The sequence below is a fragment of the Arachis duranensis genome, chromosome 1, assembly GCF_000817695.3.
Source record: "Arachis duranensis cultivar V14167 chromosome 1, aradu.V14167.gnm2.J7QH, whole genome shotgun sequence".
Classification (NCBI taxonomy): domain Eukaryota; kingdom Viridiplantae; phylum Streptophyta; class Magnoliopsida; order Fabales; family Fabaceae; genus Arachis; species Arachis duranensis.
Genome location: NC_029772.3, coordinates 32077755 through 32078135, shown reverse-complemented (window position 1 = coordinate 32078135; position 381 = coordinate 32077755).

The following is a 381-nucleotide window of genomic DNA, read 5'->3' as shown; positions in this document are numbered from 1 at the left end:
AGTTCCAACATGGGACAACTAAGGGTGGAGCACCAAGAACATTTCATCTTCCTCCATGAAATTAGAGAAGATCAAAGAGTCATGAGAGAGGAGCAACAAAGGCAAGGAAGAGACATTGAGGAGCTCAAGCACTCCATAAGATCTTTAAGAGGAAGAACAAGCCGCCATCACTAAGATGGACGCGTTCTTTAATCTCCTTGTTCTTTAATTTCCTGTTTTTCGAATTTTTATGCTTATGTTCATCATCTATGTTTGTGTCTTATGATCATTAGTGTCTTAGTGTCTACGCCTTAAAGTTATGAATGTCCTATGAATCCATCACCTTTCTTAAATGAAAAATGTTCTTAATTGAAAAAGAGAAGAATTGCATGAATTTTGAAT